Below are 12,850 nucleotides of genomic sequence, written 5' to 3' on the forward strand. Positions count from 1 at the left end.
AGCTCACAATGTGCAGAATTCACAAAGGAAGTTTCCAAGATCTGATTCTATGATCCTCAAGCACTGTCCCCTACTTGAGAATATAGAAGAGTCTGTATCTAGAGAGGAGGGGAGCAGGGAGTTTCACAAAGATTTATTTGTAGGGTGCTGTTGCCAAGTCCCTACTCCCTTTTGAGGAGTGTCCAGAGGCAGCCTCTTCCCCCTCAAACTTATTGAAGGGGGCTTCTGTGGTTGCAGTAGAAGATCTTGCACTGTGTTCCCAAAGGCAGGGAGGGGAGGGTACAGGAAATGTTGATATAGCTAAGGCAGCCTGGGCAGCAGGATAAAAGATGCTGCCTCAGAACTGGACTGTTTTCCCAGAATTTGTCAGAGTAAGGATGTGTGAGTGTTTCACAGACCGTGAAAAGGCAGAAGAACCTGACTGAAGAGGTTTTAAGCCCTGCCTGAGAGCAGAGTCTTGGAGGTTGAGGGGATCCCAACAGTGAGATTCAATGAAGAATGGGTCGTGAGCAAACCAGGGACTCAGGGGAATGACATCCAAAGGGACAGAAGGCACTGCCCATGTCACAAGACCTATGGTCAGAGGGACTGGCAGGGGGTGTCTGAAGAGACCATAAATGTACCACAAGGGAAAGACTCAGCTTCAGATATCTGCTTCTCGAGGAGGCTATGTTAGACACAGGTCCCATGGCAGAAGACCCTGTCCTTGTCTCCTAATTACTTGTGTCCAGTCCAGTCGCCAACCTTCTATAGGGGGTTGGGGAAACATGAGGAGAGAGCGCAAGAAGCTGACACCCTGGGCCTGTAAGACAGTAGGTTATTTTCACCTACCTTCTGCTGCAGGTAGGAAGATGGGACAAGATTGAATGCTAATTTCGGTTCTGAATTTTTTAATTAATTTTTTTATTGGAGTATAGTTGATTTACAATGTTATGTTGGTTCTGCTGTACAGCAAAGTGATTTAGTTTTATATATATATATATATATATATATATATATATAAATCTCCACTCTCTTCTAGACTCCATCTCCATTCCCATATAAGTCATTACAGAACACCAAATAGAATTCTCTGTGCTATACAGTAGGTTCTTATTAGTTATCTTTTATATATAGTAGTGTGTATATGTCAATCCCAATCTCCCAATTTATCCCTCCACCTCCTTGCCTCCTTGGTAACCATAAGTTTGTTTTCTACATCTGTGACTCAAATTTCTGTTTTGTAAATAGGTTCATTTGTACCATTTTTTTAGATTTCACATATCAGCGATATCATATTTGTCTTTCTCTGTCTGACTTACTTCACCCAGTATAACATTCTCTATGTCAATCCATGTTGCTGCAAATGGCATTATTTTGTTGTTTTTTATTGCTAAGTAATATTCCATGGTATATATGTACCACATCTTCTTTATCCATTCCTCTGTTTATGAATATTTAAGTTGCTTCCATGTCCTGGCTATTGTAAATAGTGCTACAATGAACATTGGGAGGCAAGTATCTTTTAGAATTATGGTTTTCTTCAGATATATGCCCAGGAGGGGGATTGCTGGATCATATAGGAGCTCTATTTTTAGTTTTTAAAGGAATCTCCATACTGTTCTCCATAGTGGCTGTACCAGTTTACATTCCCACCAACAGTGTAGGAAGGTTCCCTTTTCTCCACACCCTCTCCAGCATTTATTGTTTGTAGATTTTGATGATGGCCATTCTAACTGATGTGAGGTGATACGTTACTGTAGTATTGATTTGCATTTCTAGAATAATGAGTGATGTTGAACATCTTTTCATGTGCCTCTTGGCCATCTGTATGTCTTTTTTGGAGAAATGTCTCTTTAGATCTTCCACCCAATTTTTAATTGGGTTGTTTGTTTTTTTGATATTGAGCTGCATGAGCTGTTTGTATATTTTGGAGATTATCAGTTGATTCATTTGCAAATATTTTCTCCCATTCTGTGGGTTTTCTTTTCATTATGTTTATTCTTTCCTTTGCCGTGCAAAAGCTTTTAAGTTTAATTAGGTTCCATTTGTTTATTTTTGTTTTTATTTTCATTACCTAGGAGGTGGATCAAAAAAAGATCTTTCTGCAATTTATGTCACAGAGTGTTCTGCCTATGTTTCCCCCTAAGAGTTTTATAGTATCTGATCTTAAATTTAGGTCTTTAATCCATTTTGAGTTGATTTTTGCATATGGGATTAGAGAATGTTTTAATTTCATTCTTTTCCATGTAGCTGCCCAGTTTCGCCAGCATCACTTATTGAAGAGACTGTCTTTTCTCCATTATGTATTCTTGCCTCCTTTGTCATAGATCAGGTGACCATAGATGTGTGGGTTTATCTCTGGACTTTCTATCCTGTTCCATTGATCTATATTTCTGTTTTTGTGCCAGTACCATACTGTTTTGATGACTGTAGCTTTGTAGTATAGTCTGAAGTCACAGAGCCTGATTCCTCCAGCTCCGTTTTTCTTTCTCAAGATTACTTTGGTTCTTTGGGGTCTTCTGTGTTTCCACACAAATTGTGAAATTTTTTGTTCTAGTTCTGTGAAAAATGCTATTGGTAGTTTGATAGGGATTGCACTGAATCTGTAGATTGCTTTGGGTAGTACAGTCATTTTCCCAATATTGATTCTTCCATTCCAAGAACATGGCATATCTCTCCATCTGTTTGCATCATCTTTGACTTCTTTCATCAGTATCTTATAGTTTTCTGAGTACCGGTCTTTTGCCTCCTTAGGTAGCTTTATTCCTAGTTATTTTATTATTTTTGATGTGATGATAAATGGGATTCTTTCCTTAATTTCTCTTTCTGATCTTTTGTTGTTAGTGTATAGGAATGTAAGAGATTTCTGTGTATTAATTTTGTATCCTGTGACTTTACTGAATTCACTGATGAGCTCTAGTAGTTTTCTGGTAGCATCATTAGGATTTTCCATGTATAGTATTGGGTTAGCCAAAAAGTTCATTCGGGTTTTTCCATAACAACTTATGAAATGAACTTTTTGGTCAACCCAATATCATATCATCTGCAAACAGTGACAGTTTTATATCTTCTTTTCCAATATGGGTTCATTTTATTTCTTTTCTGATTGCTCTGGCTAGGACTTCAAAAATGATGTTGAATAAAAGTGGCAAGAGTGGACATCCTTGTTTTTTTCCTGATCTTAGAGGAAATGCTTTCAGTTCTTCACTGTTAAGAATGATGTTTGCTGTGGGTTTGTCGTATATGGCCTTTATTATGGTGAGGTAGGTTTCCTCTATGCCCACTTTCTGGTGAGTTTTTATCATAAATCGGTGTTGAATTTTGTCAAAAGCTTTTTCTGTATCTATTGAAATGATCGTATGGTATTTATTCTTCAGTTTGTTAATGTGGTGTATCACATTGATTGATTTACAAATGTTGAAGAATCCTTGCATCCCTGGGATAAATCCCACTTGATCATGGTGTATGATCCTGGATTCAGTTTGCTAATGTTTTGTTGAGGATTTTTGCATCTATGTTCATCAGTGATGTTGGCATGTAATTTTCCTTTTTGTGTGATATCTTTGTCTGGTTTTGGTATCAGGGCGATGGTGGCCTCATAGAATGAGCTTGGGAGTGTTCCTTCATCTGCAATTTTTTGGAATAGTTTCAGAAGGATAGGTGTTACCTCTTCTCTAAATGTTTGATAGAATTCGCCTGTGAAGCCATCTGGTCCTGGACTTTTGTTTGTTGGAAGTTTTTTGATAACAGCTTCAATTTCAATACTTGTGGTTAGTCTGTTCTTATTTTCTATTTCCTACTGGTTCAGTCTTGGAAGGTTGTACTTTTCTAAGAATTCATCCGTATCTTCTAGGTTGTCCATTTTATTGGCATATAGTTGCTTGTAGTAGTCTTTTATGATCCTTCGTATTTTTGTGGTGTCAGTTGTAACTTCTCATTTTTCATTTCTCATTTTATTGATTTGAGTCCCCTCCCTTTTTTTCGTGATGAATCTGGCTAAAGGTTATCAATTTTGTTTATCTTCTCAAAGAACCAGCTTTTAGTTTTATTCATCTTTGCTATTTTTTTTTGTTTCTGTTTCATTTATTTCTTCTCTGATATTTATGATTTCTTTCCTTCTACTAACTTTGGGTTTTGTTTGTTCTTCTTTCTCTAGTTCCTTTAGGTGTAAGGTTAGATTGTTTATTTGAGATTTTTCTTGTTTCCTGAGGTAGGCTTGTATTGGTATAAACGTCCCTCCTAGAACTGCTTTTGCTGCATCCCATAGGTTTTGGATTGTCGTGTTTTCGTTGTCATTTGTCTCTAGGTATTTTTTGATTTCCTCTTTGATTTCTTCAGTGATCCAGTGGTTATCTAGTAACATATTGTTTAGCTTCTGTGTGTTTCTGTTTTTTACATGGTTTTTTTTTTTTTTTTTTTTTTTTTTTGCCTGTAATTGATTTCTAATCTCATAGCATTGTGGTCGGAAAAGATGCTTGATACGATTTCAATTTTCTTAAATTTACCAAGGCTTGATTTGTGACCCACTGTGTGATCTATCCTGGAGAACATTTCATGTGCACTTGAGAAGAAAGTGTATTCTGTTGTTTTTGGATGGAACGTCCTATAAATATAAATTAGGTCCATCTGGTCTAATGTGTCATTTAGAAATTGTGATTCCTTATTTATTTTCATTTTGGATGATCTGTCCATTGGTGAAAGTGGGGTGTTAAAGTCCCCTATTATTATTGTGTTACTGTCGATTTCCCCTTTTATGGCTGTTAGCATTTGCCTTATGTATTGAGGTGCTCCTATGTTGGGTGCATAAATATTTACAATTGTTATATCTTCTTCTTGGATTGATCCCTTGATCATTATGTAGTGTCCTACTTTGTCTCTTGTAATAGTCTTCATTTTAAAGTCTATTTTATCTGATATGAGTATTGCTCCTCCAGCTTTCTTTTGATTTCCATTTGTGTGGAATATATGTGTCTATACCCTCACTTTCAGTCTGTATGTGTCCCTAGGTCTGAAGTGGGTCTCTTGTAGAGAGCATGTATATGGGTCTTGTTTTTGTATCCATTCAGCCAGTCTATGTCTTTTGGTTGGAGCATTTAATCAATTTACATTTAAGGTAATTATCAATATGTATGTTCCTATTGCCATATTCTTAGTTGTTTTGGGTTTGTTTTTGTAGGTCTTTTTTCTTCCCTTCCTCTTTTGTTCTTTGTTCTCTTCTCTTTTGGTTTGATGACCGTCTTTAGTGTTGTGTTTGGGTTGGTTTTTCTTTTTTGTGTATGTATCTATTGTAGTTTTTTGGTTTGCATTTCCCATGAGGTTTTGATATAGCAGTCTATATGTATACAAGGTTGCTTTAAGTTGCTGGTCTCTTAATTTCAAATGCAGTTCCCATTTCCTGCATTTGTACTCTTGTCTTCTTACTGTTGCTGGTTTTGATATCATATTTGTGTATGGATGATTTCCTGCTGTTATTGTATGTTTGCTTTCACCAGTGAGCTTTCCCATTTGTGATTTTCTTGTTTCTACTTGTGGCCTGTTTTTGTTTCTCTGCCTAGAGAAGTTACTGTTTCATTCGTCATAAAGCTGGTTTGGTGGTCCTGAAGTCTCTTAGCTTTTACTTGTCTGTAAAACTTTTGATTTCTCTGTTGAATCTGAATGAGAGGCTTGCTGGGTAGAGTATTCTTGGTTGTATTTTTTTCCCTTTCATCACTTTAAATACATCATGCCACTCCCTTCTGGTCTGCAGAGTTTCTGCTGAAAAATCAGCTGATAACCTTATGGGGATTCCCTTATATGTTATTTGTTGCTTTTCCCTTGTTGCTTTTAATGTTTTGTCTTTGTATTTAATTTTTGTTAGTTTGATTACTATGTGTCTCAGCATGTTTATCCTTGGGTTTATCCTGTATGGGACTCTCTGTGGTTCCTGGACTTGGGTGACTATTTCCTTTCCCATGTTACAGAAGTTTTTGGCTATAATCTCTTCAAACATTTTCTCAGGCCTTTCTTTTTCTCTTCGTCTTCTGGGACCCCTATAATTGGAATGTTGTGTGTTTAATGTTGCCCCCGAGGTCTCTGAGACAGTCCTCATTTCTTTTCATTCTTTTTTCTTTATTCTGTTCCACAGCAGTGATTTCCACCATTCTGTCTTCCAGCTCACTTATCCTTTCTTCTGCCTCAGTTATTCTGCTATTGATTTCTTCCAGTATATTTTTCATTTTAGTTATTGTATTGTTCCTCTCTGTTTGTTCTTTAGTTCTTCTAAGTCTTTGTTAAACATTTCTTGTATCTTCTTGATCCATACCTTCATTATTTTTCTGACATCTTGGATCATCTTTACTATCATTACTCTGAATTCCTTTTCAGGTAGATTGCCTATTTTCTCTTCATTTAGTTGCTCTTGTAGGTTTTTATCTTGTTCCTTCATCTGCAACATATTTCTCTGTCATCTCATTTTGTCTAACTTATGGTGTTTGTGGTCTCCTTTGCACAGGTGGCAGGATCATAGTTCCTCTTGTTTCTGTTGTCTGCCCCTTGGTGAGTGAGGTTGGTTCAGAGGCTTGTGCCATTATCCCCTTGATAGGGGGTTTGACTTGTGTGGTGACCAGGGCCTGCCCTGGATATTGAGCAGGGCCTCCCTTTTGCTCTGTGGTTCTCATTGCCCTTCAGGGGCGTGTTCTGCCCCCTAGTTGTTGGAGTAGAGGCCCCCTAATCTGTTTCTTCACTGTGTTTCTGATCTGTGATGCAAGCTAGGTGGGATTAATCACTCACACTAGGAGGGAAGTGACTGAGTATTCCTCTTCTGGAGCTGTTCATCTGTAGGTATTCTCTGTTGTGTCACCTTTCACCCTTTGTGCGAGCTCTCAGATTACACTGTTGTTAACACTGCTCTTGGCTACACCTCAACTCTGAGTATGTTAGCAGTTGGCCCTGGTGTCTCTCAGACGTTTTCACCAGTCCACCAGCACAGATTCACTGAAGTTGGTCCCAGGATTGCAGTAATCATGGATCTGGACCCACTGTGGGTGCTACTGGGGCAACTCAGACTCTAGCCTGGCCCAACCCCCATGTGTGTATGCCCACAAAGTCTACAGCTGCTAAAGCCAGAACCGTCTTGGCTTCAGGAGCACTTGTTGTTCATTCAGATGTCTGTAGGCACTGAGTTTACGAAGCCAGTTGCAGGGGTGTCAATTCGTGGTTTGCACAGCAGCAAAGAGAGATTTGAGCTTTTTTTCCTTAGTTGTATGTCCCCCTGGAGCTCAGCTGTGGTTGCAGCTCCATCTTTACGTGTGGGCCACCCACAGAGTCTGCTCCCAAGGCTGCTCTGGAGACACAAGTCTACCCTGGTGTAGAGGGTGTGTGGAGGTGGCATCGTGGATGGGGTAATGGGATCCTAGGCAGCAATGGGTGCACATGGGAGCTGGGAGCCCCAGGTAAAAGAGAGTCGGCCCCAGCAGGGGCCCTTCCTTGTGCCTGGCCACAGGCATGAGAGAGCCAGCCCTGGTGCTGACAAGTTGTGTAAGGGAGCCAGAGGTTGCAGGCGCAAGAGAGCCAGCCCCAGTGGGGGCCCCTCCCAGTGTCCAGGGAGGCAGGGCCAGTGCATAGGGAGAGAGGCTGCAATGGCAGCCTTGCCCCTTGTGTGTCACTTAACAATGGTGCTTTGTTTCTATGGCAGTCCAGGTTTCCTCCACAAGCATTCCTGGTTGCAGACTTCCTCACTCCCATCCCCTCAGGCCTTCTCCTTGCAGCCAACAACAGTCCTCTTCCCGGGTTTGCTCTCCAAACCCCAGGTTCCAGCACCCAGCCCCCGTCTGCACTGGCAGACACATGTTTCAGGCTGGGATGTGCAGGGCTGTGGCACGGACTGTCTGTGTAAGTCTCACTGTGTCCTGCCTGCCACAGCCCAGTTGCTGCACTCTCCTCTGATAGCCCCCAAACCTCCCCTTCTGTCCCAATTGATCTCACCACCAGTGAGGAGACTTCCATGGATGCAGGAACCTCTCCTCTCCTTCAGCTATCCCCACCCCTGGGAACCGGTCCTGTCCTGCTTCCTCTTCTCTTCTTTTTCCCTTCTTTCTTTCATCCTACCCAGTTATACAGGGATCTTTCATGTCATTTTAGGTGTTCGAGGTCCTCTGCTAGTGTTCAGCTGGTGCGCTGTGAGAATCGTTCCCTTTGTAGATGTATTCTTGACGCATTTGTGGGGAGAGATGAACTCCACCTCTTCCTACTCCTCCACCATCTTGACCTCCTTCTAAACAGCATTTTTGATAGCTGTTTTCCTTCCATGAATCATTACAAAGGTGCAGCAGTGTCTCAGGATTGAGGTCAGCCCTTTTCCTCAAGGACGTGCATTATATGAGAAAACCACCACTTTTTTTCAACTTTCTGTGACTGCCCCTCCCTCCTGAATTTCTATTATTGCACAAACTAGACTTTCTAACTATTTGAGTGAGACTTGAATCTTTACATGGCACTCTCTCTTTGCCATGCCTTGCTGGGGCTTTGGAAGCCAGAGGAGGAGGAGTAACTAGAGTCCCTACCCTCAAGGGCCTGCCAGTCGTTTGGAAGAAAAGTCTAGTACCTCCACTGTGACATTTAGCCAGAAGAGGAAGTAGTTCAGGACCAGAATGGGTGTTGTTAAGTTCAGAGATTGTTGAAGCCAATGATCTCCTCTCTTTCTCTTTTCCTCTCTACACTGAGGACCCTGTGGTGAGGACCTGCATTATGAATCCTCTGCCCAGCTCTGCCATCCTGGGGCTGCCTTAAGCCTGGTAATGCTCTCCAGGGCCCAGGGAGGGGGCTGATGTGGCAGTCCCAGGTCTGAACCACCCTGATTCTCCTAGGTCACAGATGTTCTCTGCTCTCCCTCCCCCACAACAATTCCCCAGCCATCTGCAAGTCACCAACTCCTCCCCCACATCTCATGTCCCTCCTGCTTCTGTCCTTCTTCAGCATCCAGTCTTCTCTGGGCACTGACCTGGCTCCATACTCATCCTGCATGCTGCTGCCATGCTTCTGAAGACAGATCAATCAGTAGTAACCATCATCTGAAGTCCCTCCTCCTTCCCTCCTCACGTCCTGCCCCTGCTTAGAGGTGGGACCACATTGTGGTCCTCATTTTACAGGGGACGGAGGCCCAGTAAAGGTGGGCCATGATGTGGATACTAAGTAGCAGTGTCAAACTAGAAGGGATGTCTCTGGCTCTGATCTATTCACTTAGAGAGATGGGGAACATTTAGTTCTTTAAGTTTCCTTCTGGTCTAATGTCCTCCGTCAACTGTTGTATTTCTCAACTGCTAGCATTTCAGTTATCAACTCTAGCCCACAGCACTCTAACAGGTCTTTGTGAAATGAGCGGGGCCCTGTGGTATGAAGCACTGCCCCCATTTTAGAGATGAGGCCACAGAGTAAGAGAGAGAATTATGTGACTTCCCCAAGTCTCCCAGGCTCACAAAGACTCTCTTGCTCATGTGTTCCATGTCCTAGTAAATGGCCCCAACTTCTATCCCCAAAGCCCCAAGCAAGAAACCTGGGGCTCATTGCAGATGCTGCCTCCTTCTCCTTTACCCCCCACATCAAATTGGTCATTACGGCTATCTGTTCTCTCTCATCACTGTCTCAAGATTCTTTCTCCTCCTCTTCATTTCTGCTGTATTACTGTGCAGTATTAATTTCTGTATTACTGTGTAGTATTGATAAGAAAACAAGATACATCTGTGTTTCAGGGAGGAATCTCTGTCCTCAGACTCATATAAATGAAATATAACTTCATCTAGATTTACTTCAATTTCTATTTGGAGCCCCACGACCACCAGGAATGCCACTTTCCATAGGAAGAGTGGAAATTTAATTCCAATATATTTTGGTTCATCCCTGCCCCACCCCACAGCTCTCTGCCTCCTCTGTGCCATCTCTCTGATATCACTGCTTGTTCACTGGCCTCGGGTCCTCTAAGATCTCTCTGGAGTCTGAATGCCCTTTGCTCTCCCCACTCACCCAAGAACTCTGCTCAGTTAGCATCATGCATAGACCCTCTCTTCAGGACCCATCCAATGCTCTGGGCTTCAGAATTGGGAACAACCACTGGGAGGCTATAACCATTCCTTTCTGGAATCTTCCTACTCTTCGGACTCCCAACTTCCTCCCAGCCCCACCCCACCCAAAGGAACTCTTAATTATGGTTTTAGGTTTAAAGGCACTCCCTCTATTGTGGTGTTTACCCTCAGAGACATCTCACTTAATCTCCTTAGTGAATTTGAGCTTTAGCCAGAGACTAGCAGGATGTTTTCTGCTCTTGCTCTTCTTCCCTGAGACAATTAAACTGGACCAACTTCTGGGATGGAGATGGTTGAGGGAAAGTTCAGAAAAAATAAATAAATAAATAAAGGAAAATACACAGAGGAGAAAAACATCAATTAATATCTCAATTAATATTACTCTAATGCCTGTATTTATTTGTATTTCCTCAGAAGAGGGCTGGTGGAGGGAGGGAACAAAAAGTGCCCACCAAACTGAGAAGGCATCTTGAGATTGAAAAACGAGGCAGGCAGCTCCATATAATCAATGGATCAGTTTACTATAGGGTAACGTACTCACCGGGTGGGATCAGGCAGATGTCGATCCGAAAGCATTAACAAATGCACTCTGCACCACCAAAGGGCCATTGGGACAATTTTATAGTTAACCTAGGGTATGGGGGTACGTGCTTGGAAACAGGATATGCATTCCCAAGTCAACATTTATGAATGGGTAACTAGTCTCATGGGTGCCAGGACTACATCAGCAAAGGTCTTCATTATTGTTTGGGGACTAACAGAGCATCGAGGCAACCTGGTCCTAATGATTATTAAATAATATGTATTAACTACAAAGCCCTTGATAACAGAGAAGTGATTTGCCACATAGTACAGTCCTGGGTAGGGTCAGTGGAAGGACAGGAGGAACTCTATGGGCCCAAGACGGCATCATTTATGCTAATAGCCATACAAGGACCCTATCTCTAGCTCAGATGATTTTATTGTACCTGGGACTGCCAACTCACCACTTCCACTTAGATATCTAAGAAGCACAATGATACAACATAATTGTTGCTGTTTTGAGCATTAAAAATCTCCATTGACACTGAACCCCTGACACAAAGCAGGATTAAAAATAACCCCAAATCTACACTTAAGCCATACCTGGTTTATTCCAGTATAGGTAGCATCAACTTTCTAGTATCCTCATCACAGAGAGGAGCCCCGCACCAACTGGGAAGCTGGTTCTTGTGTGTTGAATAGCTACAGGGGTAGAGGCCATTATCAGTTGGATGATAATCACTTCTGATTGGGTAGTTGTATGGTACTAGCTAATTAAGAACTTTGTGAATTATGCTTTCTCTGAGAAATATTACTTAATGGGTTCCAAAGTGCTTTGTTAAATTTGTGGAATGTAATTATAAGAAATATATTCTCCTGAAGGACTGTTGGATGGGGAGTGGGAGAAATCTCTCCATCAACAAAATAGGAATAAACTTCCTAATCTCAACAAAGGCAAATGGCAGAAGCTTAAGACTACACTTTCAGGGACCATTTCTATTGTATGTTACCAGAGAAGTGTTTCTAAATAACGTCAGGCTTCAAAAACTCTAATGAGCTGTAGTGCTTTTTTCTGAGTGTGAAGCTGGCCAGTAGTGCCACCTGGTGGGCCGACTGCTTGCTCTTGCTTGTTCTTTTTTTCCTTTGGGAAGGATAAAAGGGAGAAAACTCAAGCTGAAGGATTCATTTCTGATGTAATTGCTTATGTTTTGTTCTACATACTCACGGTTTGTTCCCTTTCCTGAAGAGGAAAGGGAAGGGGTGACATCGGGTATATTCTTTTATCTTAATTTTCTTATGGTAATATTACGGGTGTGTATTGTAACAAAACTCTCAAAAAGTTAGGAATTCCCTGGCAGTTCAGTGGTTAGGACTCCCTGCTTTCAAAAAAAAAAAAAAAGTTAACAGTTTAACTCCTTCATGGCTACTCACCCTTTACAAAATGTTACCAAATATTTCCTTTCCGTTATAAGGCAAGCAGTTCTTTTCACTCTGCTTATTTTTATATGACAGTGTATGATACTGCTTTGCTTTTTTTTCTTTTTTGGGGGGGATCTTAGTTCCCTGACCAAGGATTGAACCTCAGCCCTCAGCAGTGAAAGGGCAGAGTCCTAACCACTGGACCACCAGGGAGTTCTCAATATTGCTTTACTTTTGAACCTACATCTTCTCACCGAATGTCCACATCAGTACATATGTAAGTAATTTTTAAATCTGTTGTGTAATGTCTTAGGATAGAACAAACCACAGTATATTTCGCTGTTGATTTGTCACACTATACTTAACCATCAAGTTTCTTTCCATTCTTTGTTACAACAAGCATTTCTGCAATGAACATTCTTGTGTGTGTTGTGCATATGTGTGAGTTTTCCTTAGGAGTAGATAAGATGTGGAATTACTGAGTCAAAGAGTATGTGTACTTTAAGTTCTAAGATACTGCCAAATTTCCTGTTACCTCAGTACTGAAATCTTAAACCCTGTTAACAATGTGTGGAGTAAATACCTTGTCTCCACTTGTATTCTCTCTCTGAAGAAATAATCTTACTGTTGCTCTAATTTTAATTCCCCTGATTACAAACTAGATGGAAATTGTTTTCAGATTTCATGGTCATTTATATTATTTTCTCCTGTGAATGCTTATTAATATATTCTCTACAGTTCAATATTGAAGTATGTGTGTTATTTTATATGTATGATTTCTTTGTATATTCTGGATATTAGTCGTTGGTTATAACTACTCAGTCTTTAATTTTGTTTATGATTACTTCTGTTATTCGTATCAGTATTGATAT

General features: G+C 41.0%; 1 non-coding gene across 1 annotated transcript; it reads left to right on the plus strand.

Moving 5' to 3' along the window:
* Positions 1-11,530: 11,530 nt before the first annotated feature.
* On the plus strand, positions 11,531-11,741 carry LOC137778236 (small nucleolar RNA U3). The gene has a single exon (XR_011076814.1). It is a non-coding gene; the product is annotated as a small nucleolar RNA U3 (small nucleolar RNA).
* Positions 11,742-12,850: the final 1,109 nt, after the last annotated feature.

The sequence above is a fragment of the Eschrichtius robustus genome, chromosome 15 (genome assembly GCF_028021215.1).
Source record: "Eschrichtius robustus isolate mEscRob2 chromosome 15, mEscRob2.pri, whole genome shotgun sequence".
Classification (NCBI taxonomy): domain Eukaryota; kingdom Metazoa; phylum Chordata; class Mammalia; order Artiodactyla; family Eschrichtiidae; genus Eschrichtius; species Eschrichtius robustus.